This window comes from Oncorhynchus kisutch, linkage group LG7 (genome assembly GCF_002021735.2).
Source record: "Oncorhynchus kisutch isolate 150728-3 linkage group LG7, Okis_V2, whole genome shotgun sequence".
Lineage (NCBI taxonomy): Eukaryota > Metazoa > Chordata > Actinopteri > Salmoniformes > Salmonidae > Oncorhynchus > Oncorhynchus kisutch.
In genome coordinates, this window is record NC_034180.2 from 9,236,380 (window position 1) to 9,252,420 (window position 16,041).

The window sequence follows — 16,041 nt, forward strand, 5'->3', positions numbered from 1 at the left end:
TTGTCAGGACGTCGCATGATGGTCTTAAAGAAGCGTTCTCCCCCCCAAAAAATTATTCACACCGAAATATGTTTATAGAGCTGCAAGTCTAAGAAGCGGAAGATCTGTTCTATGTGCACTTTTTCTATTCCGTTCTTATGTTTTCTACAGTACTTGCAGCTCTTACTTTCGGTTTTGTACACCAGCTTCAAACAGCTGAAAATATAATACTTTTGGTTATGAAAAATATATTTCATAGCGGTTTAGATGGTACAATGATTCTCTGTACTATACTTGTTTTGTCACATAAACTGAAATGCGAGTTTTTGCAACCAGTAAATGACGGAGCGATTTCTGAATAGGGGATGGTCTCTTGGAAACGTTGGATGGTCTCAAAATGTTGTATCAAGACTGCCCAAATGTGCCTAATTTGTTTATTAATAACTTTTCATGTTCGAAACTGTGCACTCTCCTCAAACGATAGCATGGTATTCTTTCACTGTAATAGCTACTGTAAATTGGACAGTGCAGTTAGATTAACAAGAATTTAGGCTTTCTGCCAATATAGATATGTCTATGTCCTGGGAAATGTTCTTGTTACTTCCAACCTCATGCTAACTGCATCAGCCTACGTTAGCTCAACCGTCCCGCAGGGGACCCACCTTGGTAAGGAGATTAAGCTATTTCAGCATTTAGACATAGCCCGTCTCTCACCTCAATACAGTAACCCTCTTCACATCATTCCCCCCTCATATCACAATCTGCTTTGCAGAGGATCTGACAGAGCTGCATCAATCACATATCTCATTGTTGTCTCTGTCAGTTTGGGGGTCAAGCCTGCAGTTCGCTCACTGCCCAAAGTACTCTGGGAGATGAAGATGATGGATTGTGACCAGTGCTGGCAGTTTAAGGCCACGTCTGCTGGTGTGTATTAGTGTGTTTGTGTGAGTGTGTGAGTGTGTGTTATTGTGTGTGTGTCGGAAGATCATTGTCTAGGGGCAACCTACTACTAGAGACGCCAGTGTGAGGTAGTATTAGATATCCCCCTGGTGAGAGCATATAGATCAGAAATCATTTTCACACGTCGCGTGCGAGTGGTAGGACAGTATTACAGTCCTTCGCTCATGGGCCACGCAACAGAGGTCACATCTCCAGAAGTGACAGTGCGCCGATCCCGTCTCTACCAGTCACGAGTCCCGAGCTTACATCACCAATTCCAGTGCATTAACCTCCTTTCCCCTTGCTAGTAAAGTGGAGTTCCCGAGAAAGATGGCTGGGGTAGGGGGTCAAGGATATCACTGTCTTTCTTTCGACTCCGTTCGCTGATGGGCCAAATGGGACAATGATGGGGGTCTCAGAGAGGGACAGGCTTGGGAAGGTTAGCGTTGAGTTGGCCCCTATGGGTACGACCATAGGCTCAAGGAGATTTATAGCACTACTCGACCCGTCCTTGCGACAGATTTCTGAGGTCTCGGGCTGGAACAATTGGATAACTGCCACTGGCTACAGAGATGATTGCCTGGCAATCACTTTTGTGACACGTGATAGCAGATCCCTGCTCTAACTGTGGCTGTACCATTGAATGGGTTTGCCGTATAATTTGCGACTCAGTTTCCACTGCTACTAGAAAATACTGTTTAGTAAGAATGGGTAGTTTCTTGTAATTATGTCAAATAATTCAACACAATTAGGAACTACCTATCCCATAGGGCGGCGCCCAATTGGCCCAGCGTCGTCCGGTTTAGGGAAAGGGTTATGGCCCGAGGTAGGCCGTCATTGTAAAATAAGAATTTGTTTTTAAACTGACGTGCCTAGATAAAAAAAATGTTAAATCATTTAAAAAATCAATTGATGCCTAGTAGCGCTAGATTCATAACCGTATATTTCCCATTTTGCTTGGTCATTTTTGTCTTGTATAATAAAGAGAAATCATGTGCAAAGAAGTTATTTAGGAATTTCCAGGGCTTTACTGTGGTAAAGTAGCGGGGCACTCTGTTGATTCTTTTCACAGGACGAGAAGGGACAAGCAAGGATATTATGATTCATAAAAAAATAGCATACTACAAATCACTGTGAATGAAGCTCATATTTTCCTCGGCCTACGGCACAATCCTGACCGAGAATGACCCATCTTATCACAACATCTCTATTAAATTCTCAAACCCCGAAACAAACAACTCAATTAGGCGAGATTTGAAGCCATGACCTACCTTTGAAAAGCTGATCTGTCAACTGGGGAGAATAACACAGCAGAATGCATACTCATGATGCCAATAGGACCTACGTTGGAGTGTGTGGGTGTCCATGTATCGTGTGTGTGTGTATCGTGTGTGCGTGTGTGTGCGTGTGTCAGTTTGTGTGTGTGTGTGTACTGCTTGTTTACTTATTATCATGCACCGTGGGTAAGTAAAGAAGTGGCCACAGCACTCGATAGATTGAGCAGATTTAAGGGTTTCCCCTTTCATTCGTCAGCAGCCATTAGCCGGCTGCCTGAGCACTGTCTAGCGAAACAAGATTAGAGTTGAACCCCCCCCCATTCTCCTTCTATGTAGATGGGCACACTATGTTTTATGAATGTTACGCGGAGGAACGAAGGGATGAGGGACGAATAGAAGAAGGAAGGGGGGAGGAGGGCTTTATTTGAATCCGATACTGCTTTTAATGAGGAACCTGTGTCAGCGGGGGAGAAACAGGAGAGCGAGAGTAGAGGAAAAGAGACGACGTTGCCCTAGCTCTACTTTTCTGAGATGTATTCATACCCTGTGCAAGATCAATATGGATTGGCTGGTGTTTTTGTTGTTGTTGCTGTCGCTACTGTTAAAAAAAAGCTGTTCACCAGTGTAACGGTTTTCAAGGTGTGAAGGAGAGTCGGACCAAAATGCAGCGTGTAGATTGCGATCCATGTTTAATAAACAAACGTAAAACACGAATCAATTACAAACACTACAAAACAAAGAACGTAACGAAAACCGAAGCAGCCTATACTTGTGTAAACTAACACAGCGACAGGAACAACGACACTAAGGACAATCACCCACGAAACACTCAAAGAATATGGCTGCCTAAATATGGTTCCCAATCAGAGACAACGATAAACACCTGCCTCTGATTGAGAACCACTCCAGACAGCCATAGACTTTGCTAGATACCTCCACTAAGCCACACACCCAATAACTAACAAAACCCCAAGACAAAACACACCACAATAAACCCATGTCACACCCCGGCCTGACCGAATACATAAAGACAAACACAAAATACTTCGACCAGGGCGTGACAACCAGGCTGGCAACGGTGAAAAGAAGTTTCAGAAAGCGATGATGGCACACATTTCAGCATACACATTGGCTCCTGTGATGACAAAGCATCAAGTGGCTCAGTTGGTAAGGCACGTTTCTTGCAATGCCAGCATTGTGGGTTCAATTCCCATGGGGTGCCAGTATGAAACATGCATGCACTCACTACTGTATATTTCTCTGGAAAGAAGCTTCTGATAAAATGTCAATGTTAAGTGGAGTTTCCTTTTGGGATGAACATATTACCATCTTAGTGGGCACTGGTCAAAAGTTGTGTACTATGTAGGGAATAGGTTGCCATGTGGGATTCCGCACCACATGGTGAGGTTTTTTGTTGTTGTTGTCATTGCCAGGAGTGAACTTCCACTTTCTTTTTTTACTGACATTTTACAGTCAAGAAAAAGATTTTGAACGAAGATTAGGTGTTATTTGAAGGGAGGGAGGAAGAGAATGAGAGGGGAAGGATGTCGACTGTGTCCTCTTCTCAAGGTCATTCTGACAAAGATCGGTTACCTCCCAAACAAACGGCACCCTATTCCCTATGTTGTGCACTGCTTTTGACCAGGGTCCGTAGGGCTTAAGGTAGTTCACTATAAAGGTAGTAGGGTTTCATTTGTGTTTCAACCACAGACACAACACAGAAAAAGATTAGGCAGTCTCCGTGGTTTCTCTCAGGTATGGACAGTTTTTAAAATGAACATTTCACTGACTTTGAGTTTGATGAGACTCTGGATGCTATTGTCACCCACTGCATTCTAATGGTCAAACACAGTGAGAAGATGACTTCATTTGCTTCGGGTGAGAACTATTGAGAGGCTCGTACATATCTACCTCCCCGGGCTAGCGCTAACCTGCTTAGACAGGTGGCGAACATTACCTGTCTGAAGATGATTCATGACGTGTTGTACACATGCACAGGAGGATATAACCCATGTATTATGGTGGCATTACACTTTAATTGCACATCTATAAAGCATTTACAGTACATTCAGAAAGTATTCAGACCCCCTTGACTTTACACACTTTGTTACATTTCAGCCTCATTCTAAAATATCATTCACAATATCCCATAATGACAAAGCAAAAACTGTTTTTTAGAAATGTTTGCGCAAATATATACAGTGGGGCAAAAAAGTATTTAGTCAGCCACGAATTGTGCAAGTTCTCCCACTTAAAAAGATGAGAGGCCTGTAATTTTCATCATAGGTACATTTCGACTATGACAGACAAAATGAGAACGCATTGTAGGATTTTTAATTTATTTATTTGCAAATTATGGTGGAAAATAAGTATTTGGTCACCTACAAACAAGCAAGATTTCTGGCTCTCATAGACCTGTAACTTCTTCTTTAAGAGGCTCCTCTGTCCTCCACTCGTTACCTGTATTAATGGCACCTGTTTGATCTTGTTATCAGTATAAAAGACACCTGTCCACAACCTCAAACAGTCACACTCCAAACTCCACTATGGCCAAGACCAAAGAGCTGTCAAAGGACACCAGAAACAAAATTGTAGACCTGCACCAGGCTGGGAAGACTGAATCTGCAATAGGTAAGCAGCTTGGTTTGAAGAAATCAACTGTGGGAGCAATTATTAGGAAATGGAAGACATACACTGATAATCTCCCTCGATCTGGGGCTCCATGCAAGATCTCACCCCGTGGGGTCAAAATGATCACAAGAGCGGTGAGCAAAAATTGTTTTTGCACCCTTTCCCAAGGCTGAAACCTTGAACAAAGACTGTTGACATCTAGTGGAACCCATAGGAATTGCAATCTAGGAGCTGGAATTGCATATGCCTGATAGCTTTCCAATGTAAGAGCATGGGCTCTCCAAAACATATTGTGGTTTTTTCTTTGGATTTTCTCCTACATTATTTTAACATTTCTACAAACTTCAAAGTGTTTTCTATCCAATGGTATCAATTATATGCATATCCTGGCTTCTGGGCCTGAGTAACAGGCAGTTTACTTTGTGCACGACAGACAGGAAGTGGAGAAAAATAGACCCTAGCTTGAAGAAGCTTTTACTTAACTAAAGTTTCTTTAAAAAAGTAGTTCACTACATCCAAACAACTTAATAAAAATGATCATATCTAAATCTGAAATGTCGTGGACAAAAGAATTGCAGGACCAGATCACTCTGGAGTCAGATGTTTTTTGTGTAAATTATAGTAAACCGAAACATGTTTCTAGTGAGAATAAGGCAGGTCTGATGCCGAAAAAGAAAGGAAATGATTGCCTACTTCACCCGTATTTTCTCTTCTTTGTGCAAAAAAAGTATTGTGTTCTTCCAGTAGTTAGCTACACCGGTACATGGCAAAACAGTAAATAATTATGAAAACACAGTCAAGATTTTAATTCAGTTCAACTACCACCAAGCTACTGAAAAATGTTGTTTAATTACTAGTTGATGTAGTTCACTACACCCCAACACTGTTGACAAAAAGGTCACTGGTTTGAATTCCCGAGACGACTAGGTGAAAAATCTGTTGACGTGCCCTTAAGCAAGGCACTCCAATAATGGCTGATCCCTAGCTGTGATCCCCCTCTTCAATTTAGTGCATGAATGTAAGAGGACGAATGTAAGCACACACCTAATTATTATTATTACTTTTGCATTCCTACGCAACCTAACTCTGGAAAAGTCTTACATGTCCAAGTCCCGATCTGAAGTGGGAACTCTGTCACCTGATGTTAAAGCTCCATTAGGCCTCTATAACCATTCACACCTTATTGTGGATATACCCGATTGGCTCGTGGCAGGCCGTGGCCCAGAGGCGAACACTGCCCAAACTCCTACTTACACACACACATCACAGGAGGTTGGTGGCACTTTAATTGAGGAGGATGGGCTCATAGTATTGGCTAGAATGGAATAAATGTAATGGTGTTGAACTCATCAAACACACGGTTATCATGTTTGAGACCATTCCATTCACTCCATTTCAGCCATAATTATAAGCCATCATTCTCTCGTGACACACATAGCATCAGTCACGTATTTGTCACACAGCTCACACACACCCGAGTCCATGTCCACTTACTGAGCCCGGATACAGGATTAATAGGAACAGACTTTGCCTCTGGTACAGGCTCTAGTCTTTCATTTTAATTGTTTCACTGTTTGGGTCGTGTAACTGGTGTGACAAGTGGAGGAGTGTTGGCCTAAGACAACATGGCGGAGAACAGCTGGAGGCGAGCGAGCGAGCAAGCAAGAGAGAGTGTGTATGAGTGGGTGGGTGAGTGTGTGAGTGAGTGAGTGAGTGACAACAATGGAGACTCAGCTCCAACAACATCAGCAGAGCTGGGGCTCAAATTGCCAAAGGTCGACAGAAGTGGCGATTCTTCGTTTTTGTAGTTGATTTTTAATTAGTGACTGATGTGGACCTGCAGGGGCCCTGTAGGGGACCTGTGATGGACAATCGATGACAACCAACAGTACTGGGGCCTAATGGAACTGGAGTTGTTTTTCCGTGGTTTAGCCATTTGACTTAAACTGTTGTGGATGTTGCTAAACAGTGGGGTTGGTGATTCAACCCCAGCAAGTGCTGATGTGGTTCTGGTCATGCCCTGTCCTTATAGGGTGCCAAGCTAACCTCACTAAGAAACTGACAAAGTGCTACATTCCATTATATGTGCAAGAAAAATAAACACGTTAGGGATTTCTCATTAAAATGCTAATGTGGATAATTCATTTGAAAACATTCAATAAAATAGACAAGGTAACATTGTGTCAGGCAGGACAGACTGCAAACGTGCACTTTAAGCTGCATGAGACTTTGATGACCTCTACCCTCGCTCTGGGCACCTCTCTCTTTCTCGCTCTTGACCTCCCTCTTTGTCACTTGCTGCCTGAAAGGGAAACTTTACTCCCCATGAACATTTCTCACCATATGTGCTCTGTGTCAATTAATCTAATGGCGCTGGAGCATGAGAGAGAAGGTGGGAAAGAGACCGAGAGAGGGCAAAGACACGACATGTGTCTCTTTCATTCTGGCATTGCCTTATCAGCACAGAGAGATCCTTGATGAAAACCTTTTCCAGAGCGCTCAGGACCTCAGACTGGACCAAAGGTTCACCTTCCAACAGGACAGTGAGCCTAAGCACACAGCCAAGACAACGCAGAAGTGGCTTCAGAGCAAGTCTCTGAATGTCCTTGAGTGGCCCAGAGCCCGGACTTGAACCCGATCGAACATCCCTGGAGAGACCTGAAAATGGCTGTGGAGTGAAGCTCCCCATCCAACGGACAGAGCTTGAGAGGATCTGCAGTGAAGGATGGGAGAATCTCCAAGGACAGGTGTTCCAAGCTTGTAGCGTCATACCCAAGAAGACTCAAGGCTGTAATTGCTGCCAAAGGTGCTTCAACAAAGTACTGAGTAAAGGGTCTGATACTTATGTAAATGTGATATTTCTCTTTTATTTTTAATGAATTTTGCCATTATGGGTTATTGTGTGTAGATTCATTTTAGAATAAGGCTGTAACGTAACAAAATGTGGAAAGAGTCAAGGGGTCCGAATATTTACAAATGTCAGTTATGTTGCGAAAGTATCTCCCTTCTCTATCGCTTTTGTTCCTTGTTCCTGATGCGGGGGACAGGGGTTCAATCTTTTCATATCTAGTCATTTTACAATGAACCAAGTTTGGTGGCATATGCATTTCCTGGCCACAGGCATGGTTGTTCATGCAGTGGTTACAATGTAACACTATCGTGGGTGCTGGGAGTCAGGAAGCAAGTGCAGGTGGTGATTAATAAGAAACAAAACATGAAACATGAGTAGCGTACAGACATGCAACACAGTTTGTGTACTTTGTCCAGATCTCAGAGTGTCGAGCTGAGGATGTGGCAGGTTGTGGCTCTGGGATGATACTTATTTGACGACATAAAAGCTATCAGAATTTTTGTCCCTCAAATCTGATGGATGGAATGAAAAAGGTGTTAGCTCCAGCACAACTCAGTGTCAACCTCGTATTGACCATTTCCAATCTGGAAAGAAAGTAAAAAAAAAAAAAAAACTTTAATAGGACTCAGGATTTATCGTCAACAACACGACCAAATATTTCTACATACCTGTGTGATTGTCATGATTGTCGTACTGATGAGACCAAGGCCCAGCGTGAATAGAGTTCCACATATTTTTTATGAATTGAAACTCACAACCAACCAACCAACCAAAACGTGAGGCTACTAGTGTGCACACAGGCACCTAACTGTAGACAAGATCCCACACCAGAAAGTGGGAAAAAGGGCTGCCTAAATATGATCCCCAATCAGAGACAACGATAAACAGCTGTCTCTGATTGGGAACCATATCAGGCCAACGTAGACATAGAAAAACCTAGAGTACCTACCCTAGTCACACCCTGACCTAACCAAAATATATAGAAAACAGAGATATCTAAGGTCAGGGCGTGACAGTGATGGTGCCAGGGAACGGTTCTCCGTCATATTGTACGAGGACCCACTTTCCCACTTCCAAAACTGGCTCTGCATTCTCCTTTTCTGACAATGTCTCGGTGTTGAAGGAATTAAAATTGCTCTGTGTTTTAATACCCAATTAAAATTAAACACTCTGTCAATTCATAAGGATTTGTAATTCCCTTATTCTATAATAATAGACAGAGCCCAGTCTTTAAGTCAGACAGCAGAGTTTATTCACGAGAGTACTCCATACGATACAGTTTACCACAGGTTATAAACGGAAAATGACGTCATTAGTTCCAACACCAACCCGTGCCATCTCCGTTTCCAGTACAAAGGCTGTATCTCAAGTCTTCCCACATCCGTCTCCCTACCAATTTAATATAATTTACGAGTCAAGGTTTTCTTGTGTAGATTAGCATTCTAGCCAGTCTGATTCATTTGTACCAAGGAACAGACAGTCATTGTTTCTAACTCTTGACCACATTCACACACATTATATTCAGTACTGGGATCAAGAAAGAAAATTCATACATATACAGTAACATAATAGTATTCTGATTAGTACATCCTGATTGAATTGTATACAAATTATTTTGGACTGAAGCACCCACAGGCAAAATCACAAAAGCAGGGTACTTCTCGGGTGTGGATAAGGCCTGGTTTTGCCGATGTCAGCTTAAGGAGAAAATAAAATACATTTTAGGTGGAATTCAACTCAGACATACATCATTCATTGTTTAAAACTTCTTGTGACTCCCAAACCCGCATACGGGAGCGTAATCATTGCCTGAAACGAATTAGCATAACGCAACGGACATAAATATCCCTAGAAAATATTCCTATTCATGAAAATTACAAATGAAATATATTGAGACACAGCTTAGCCTTTTGTTAATCACCCTGTCATCTCTGATTTTCAAAATATGCTTTACAGCCAAAGCTAGACAAGCATTTGTGTACGTTTATCGATAGCCTAGCATAGCATTATGCCTTGCTAGCAGCAGGAAACCTCGTCACAAATCAGAAAAGCAATCAAATTAAAGCGTTTACCTTTGATGAACTTCGGATGTTTTCACTCACGAGACTCCCAGGTAGATAGCCAAAGTTCATTTTCCCAAAATGTTATTTCTGTAGGCGAAATAGCTCCGTTTGTTCAAAAAATATTCCAAATTAGCTCCATAATATTGACAGAAACATGCCAAACGTTGTTTATAATCCATCCTCAAGGTGTTTTTCTAATATATATATATTCGATAATATATCCATCGGGACAAATAGTTTTTCATTAGGACCGATTGGAGTAATGGCTACCTCTGTATTTTAAGCGAGAATCTCTCTCGGAGCCACCATGTGACCACTTACGCAATGTGGCCGCCTACGGCCATTCTTCAACATAAATGCGGAAAACTACGTCACAATGCTGTAGACACCTTGGGGAATTACGTAGAAAGCGTTAGCTGTTTCATAGCACACTCACAGTTCAATAGGGACTCATTGGAACGTAACGCTTTCAAAACCTAGGTCACTTCCGGATTGGATTTTTCTCAGGCTTTCGCCTGCAACATCAGTTTTGTTATACTCACAGACAATATCTTTACAGTTTTGGAAACGTTAGTGTTTTCTATCCAAAGCTGTCAATTATATGCATATTCTAGCATCTAGTCCTGACAAAATATCCCGTTTAAAACAGGAACTTTTTTTTCCAAAAATGAAAATACTGCCCCCTGGTACCAACAGGTTAATATTAAGGATCCAGTGTTGTGTGAAATGTCTTATGCAATTGCTGCATGTCCTGTACACGCAGGACATGTCATCGTCACGACATTGGCCTGTACTGGACTGCACTGTACAGTGTCCCTTGGGGATGATGTTTCTATGACCCCAAGCTGGTGCAGCTTCTTTATCTTCAAGCCAAAGTTTTAATGCGTTTTGCAAGCACATGTTTCTCTGTGACTCATCGCTGCCCAATCCAAAATGGCTTAAGTTTAAAGAATTGAGCCTTGGAAAGGTTGTGCCTAGGATTCTCAGACAAATCTTCTATGAAGATTTGCCATAGTGTCCGTTAAGGCTCTCTAACAGAATATCTGGCCCTTTTTCCGATTTATTACAGTGGAGGGTTCATCTTGATGAAGGAATCCGCTAACAAGTGTGAGCATAGTCTTCCCTGGCTGTTATCGGGTAATGTTATCTGATGACCTCTGTCATTTTCTGGACCTCTCTGCCTTCCATGCTGACAATTGCCTTCTTGCTCTTGGCCATCATCTCAAGTCTTTTGTCTTTTTAGGTTGACCATCTCCAGAAGCTTCTCTTCTGTGAAGCACAACTTTGAAAGTGTTTTCTTTCTTCTGTTCTTTTTAGTGATTCCTTTGGGGTAAATGTCTTCATTGGTCCTGGTGTCTGTGGAGATATCTCTTCTTACTGACTGTGTGTGTGTCCTATAGAAGGGACTGAATGGCTCACAGACTGTTCGCACATCCTTACAGTAGGGACTCAAATCAAAGTTTAGTTGTCACGTGCGCCAAATTCAACAGGTGTAGGTAGATCTTACAGTGAAATGCTTACTTACAGACTAACCAATAGTGCAAAAAAGGTTTTAGGTGAACACATTACAGACTGTGTGTATGCCTGTATGTGTGTGCGTGTGCGTGTGTGTGTGTACACATATCCTATTGTAGGGACGGAATTACTGAATATAAGATCAGCGTCAACTCACCATCAGTACGACCAAGAATATGTTTTTCGCGATGCGGATCCTGTGTTCTGCCTTACAACCAGTGTAACGGAGTGGATTACATGCAGCGACCCAAAAAAACGACTCAGAAAAAGAGGGAAACGAAGCGGTCTTCTGGTCAGACTCCGGAGACGGGCACATCGTGCACCACTCCCTAGCATTCTTCTTGCCAATGTCCAGTCTCTTGACAACAAGGTTGATGAAATCCGAGCAAGGGTAGCATTCCAGAGGGACATCAGAGACTAACGTTCTCTGCTTCACGGAAACATGGCTAACTGGAGAGACGCAATCCGAAGCGGTGCAGCCAGCGGGTTTCTCCACGCATCGCGCCGACAGAAACGAACATCTTTCTGGTAAGAAGAGGGGCGGGGGCGTATGCCTTATGGCCAACGTGACATGGTGTGATGAAAGAAACATACAGGAACTCAAATCCTTCTGTTCACCTGATTTAGAATTCCTCACAATCAAATGTAGACCGCGCATTATCTACCAAGAGAATTCTCTTCGATTATAATCACAGCCGTATATATACCCCCCCAAGCAGACACATCGATGGCTCTGAACGAACTTTATTTAACTCTCTGCAAACTGGAAACGATTTATCCGGAGGCTGCATTCATTGTAGCTGGGGATTTTAACAAGGCTAATCTGAAAACAAGACTCCCTAAATTTTATCAGCATATCGATTGCGCAACCAGGGGTGGAAAGACCCTGGATCATTGTTACTCTAACTTCCACGACGCATATAAGGCCCTGCCCCGCCCCCCTTTCGGAAAAGCTGACCACGACTCCATTTTGTTGATCCCTGCCTAAAGACAGAAACTAAAACAAGAAGCTCCCACGCTGAGGTCTGTCCAACGCTGGTCCGACCAAGCTGACTCCACACTCCAAGACTGCTTCCATCACGTGGACTGGGAGATGTTTCGTATTGCGTCAGATAACAACATTGACGAATACGCTGATTCGGTGTGCGAGTTCATTAGAACGTGCGTTGAAGATGTCGTTCCCATAGCAACGATTAAAACATTCCCTAACCAGAAACCATGGATTGATGGCAGCATTCGTGTGAAACTGAAAGCGCGAACCACTGCTTTTAATCAGGGCAAGGTGTCTGGTAACATGACCGAATACAAACAGTGCAGCTATTCCCTCCGCAAGGCTATCAAACAAGCTAAGCGCCAGTACAGAGACAAAGTAGAATCTCAATTCAACGGCTCAGACACAAGAGGCATGTGGCAGGGTCTACAGTCAATCACGGACTACAGGAAGAAATCCAGCCCAGTCACGGACCAGGATGTCTTGCTCCCAGGCAGACTAAATAACTTTTTTGCCCGCTTTGAGGACAATACAGTGCCACTGACACGGCCTGCAACGAAAACATGCGGTCTCTCCTTCACTGCAGCCGAGGTGAGTAAGACATTTAAACGTGTTAACCCTCGCAAGGCTGCAGGCCCAGACGGCATCCCCAGCCGCGCCCTCAGAGCATGCGCAGACCAGCTGGCCGGTGTGTTTACGGACATATTCAATCAATCCCTATACCAGTCTGCTGTTCCCACATGCTTCAAGAGGGCCACCATTGTTCCTGTTCCCAAGAAAGCTAAGGTAACTGAGCTAAACGACTACCGCCCCGTAGCACTCACATCCGTCATCATGAAGTGCTTTGAGAGACTAGTCAAGGACCATATCACCTCCACCCTACCTGACACCCTAGACCCACTCCAATTTGCTTACCGCCCAAATAGGTCCACAGACGATGCAATCTCAACCACACTGCACACTGCCCTAACCCATCTGGACAAGAGGAATACCTATGTGAGAATGCTGTTCATCGACTACAGCTCGGCATTCAACACCATAGTACCCTCCAAGCTCGTCATCAAGCTCGAGACCCCGGGTCTCGACCCCGCCCTGTGCAACTGGGTACTGGACTTCCTGACGGGCCGCCCCCAGGTGGTGAGGGTAGGCAACGACATCTCCTCCCCGCTGATCCTCAACACTGGGGCCCCACAAGGGTGTGTTCTGGCCCTCTCCTGTACTCCCTGTTCACCCACGACTGCGTGGCCACGCACGCCTCCAACTCAATCATCAAGTTTGCGGACGACACAACAGTGGTAGGCTTGATTACCAACAACGACGAGACGGCCTACAGGGAGGAGGTGAGGGCCCTCGGAGTGTGGTGTCAGGAAAATAACCTCACACTCAACGTCAACAAAACTAAGGAGATGATTGTGGACTTCAGGAAACAGCAGAGGGAACACCCCCCTATCCACATCGATGGAACAGTAGTGGAGAGGGTAGCAAGTTTTAAGTTCCTCGGCATACACATCACAGACAAACTGAATTGGTCCACTCACACAGACAGCATCGTGAAGAAGGCGCAGCAGCGCCTCTTCAACCTCAGGAGGCTGAAGAAATTCGGCTTGTCACCAAAAGCACTCACAAACTTCTACAGATGCACAATCAAGAGCATCCTGGCGGGCTGTATCACCGCCTGGTATGGCAACTGCACCGCCCTCAACCGTAAGGCTCTCCAGAGGGTAGTGAGGTCTGCACAACGCATAACTGGGGGCAAACTACCTGCCCTCCAGGACACCTACACCACCCGATGCTACAGGAAGGCCATAAAGATCATCAAGGACATCAACCACCCGAGCCACTGCCTGTTCACCCCGCTGTCATCCAGAAGGCGAGGTCAGTACAGGTGCATCAAAGCTGGGACCGAGAGACTGAAAAACAGCTTCTATCTCAAGGCCATCAGACTGTTAAACAGCCACCACTAACATTGAGTGGCTACTGCCAACACACTGTCAATGACACTGACTCTACTCCAGCCACTTTAATCATGGGAATTGATGGGAAATGATGTAAATATATCACTAGCCACTTTAAACAATGCTACCTTATATAATGTTACTTACCCTACATTATTCATCTCATATGCATACGTAGATACTGTACTCTATATCATCGACTGCATCCTTATGTAATACATGTATCACTAGCCACTTTAACTACGCCACTTGGTTTACATACTCATCTCATATGTATATACTGTACTCGATATCATCTACTGTATCTTGCCTATGCTGCTCTGTACCATCACTCATTCATATATCCTTATGTACATATTCTTTATCCCCTTACACTGTGTATAAGACAGTAGTTTTTTGGGGAATTGTTAGTTAGATTACTTGTTCGTTATTACTGCATTGTCGGAACTAGAAGCACAAGCATTTCGCTACACTCGCATTAACATCTGCTAACCATGTGTATGTGACAAATAAAATTTGATTTGATTTGAATGGCTTACAGACTGTGTGGACATGCTATTATACAAACTAAATGGCTTACTCATTGTGTGTGAGTGTGTGTGCGTGTGTGTGGTGGACATGTGCGCTCGCATGTGTCGACTTTCTATAGACGCTATGAGGCCACAGACACATATGCCAATTACTCTTTCTGTAACCTCTCTCTCCTTCCTTCTGTACTCTTCCAGCAGTTCTGGGTTGGTTTAGACTTTCTCTGAATTTTGTCAGCCTTCGCTAAGGTTTTGTCACTTGCTGACTGTCTGCAATTAAAACAGGACAAAGCAAAATCAAGTCTGTAAATAATATTATTAACTATTAATTGAAATATATAGTCTGTTTAAATTGTCATTACCGAAACAGAAGTTCTCTACCGCAACGGCCTTAAATTGCAGCAATATGTGAGAAAGGTGTTGGAGGATGAGCATGTTTTGCAAACAATAGAGAAGCCATGATGACTAGGCAATTTCTTACTCAATGAACATATTTAGACATTAAATATATTTTCCATAGATAATTTTAAATAGAACATTTTTCCAAATGTGGAAAACTATCTGCATCAGTAATGATAATCAATACTGTCGTGTGCACATTCTGACAAGAATGTTTAACTTTTAGCTGGAGAAATATAAAGAGATCTGCTTACCAGGTAGCCATCTTGAAGGTAGTGGCAGATGATGATGTTCAAAATTAGACTTTATTTAAAGTGTTCTGTGTGTGTAAACAGTCCTTAAACAAAATGTCACTTCATTTTTCCATTATTATTATTATTAAGTTAATACTTTCTGTAATTTGAAAACATCAGTACAACATCCATTTATCTTTTTCAGAATATTTTCATTTCACTCTGTTTAAATTACAACATAACATACTTTCAGAGCTGGACGTGGTGCGGTAATGAGAAAACGCAATAAAATACAAAAAATTATTCCTAAATTGAAATTACTCTGTGCAAGGTAGAGAACACTATCTTTATAATATTTTGTTATATTACATGTTTTATATTTAAAATGATTACTGCCATGGTATTTGAATGGTTTCATGAGAATGACCCACCCGTGATGTGAATTGGGGGCCACGGTCTGAGACGATGTCCTCCGGAAGGCCATAATGCCGGAAGATCTGCTGGAACAGTGCCTCAGCAAGCTGGATAGCAGTAGGGAGACCAGAGAGGGATGAAGCGACCTGATTTTTAAAACCTGTCCACAACCACCAGAATGTTGGTGAAACTGTCAGAGGGGAGATCGGTAAAGTCAATGGACAGATGAGACCAGGGACGCTGAGGCACAGGAAGGAGTTTTCCTGC